The sequence below is a fragment of the Mus caroli genome, chromosome 2 (genome assembly GCF_900094665.2).
Source record: "Mus caroli chromosome 2, CAROLI_EIJ_v1.1, whole genome shotgun sequence".
Taxonomy (NCBI): Eukaryota; Metazoa; Chordata; class Mammalia; order Rodentia; family Muridae; genus Mus; species Mus caroli.
The window spans coordinates 118,876,698-118,877,317 of record NC_034571.1 but is presented as its reverse complement, the minus strand read 5'-3'; positions in this window follow the sequence as shown (position 1 = coordinate 118,877,317).

Here is a 620-nt window from a genome sequence, read left to right as displayed (position 1 = left end):
AGGTGCGGCAGTCTCTAGATGGTCCGTATTTTTAATTAAAAATAATTTGAGGGCTTTGGGTTCTCTCAACAATCTCAGGAAGCTCAAATAACAATATATGAACTAATTAACAAAGTATTTGGATTTTCCTACCACCTGCTGTTGCTTACTTTTTGTGAAGTTACTATTGCCGTGTATGCAGTCTCCAACTTTTTCCAACAGAGTGTCTAGCTAGTCAAAGCACTGACATCTTTGCACTTCAAGTTGTCGTGTGTGCTTAATTCAGTAATAAACAGGTACTCCGTTGTCTCAATTACAACTTTTAACAAGGCCAACATTAAGTATTTAGAAATTAGAATGTTCTATTCTGATATATTACCTTCCAACTTTATTGAATTACTTCAGCAGTTCCTCAATTTCTAGGATCATTTTTTATTACATACTACCAAAGTATATTTTTGAATAAATACATTCTTTCTGAAGATAGCAAACTCTCTTTTTCCTCCGTATTCCAAGCTTTTCCTTCCATTTTTCATGTGGAGGAATATGTATCTACTGTCTGGTGATAAATGATTCTTATGAATGGGCAGAGATTGTTTTAGCTGTGGTTTTCTTTTTTTTCTTTTTTTTTTTTTTTTTTT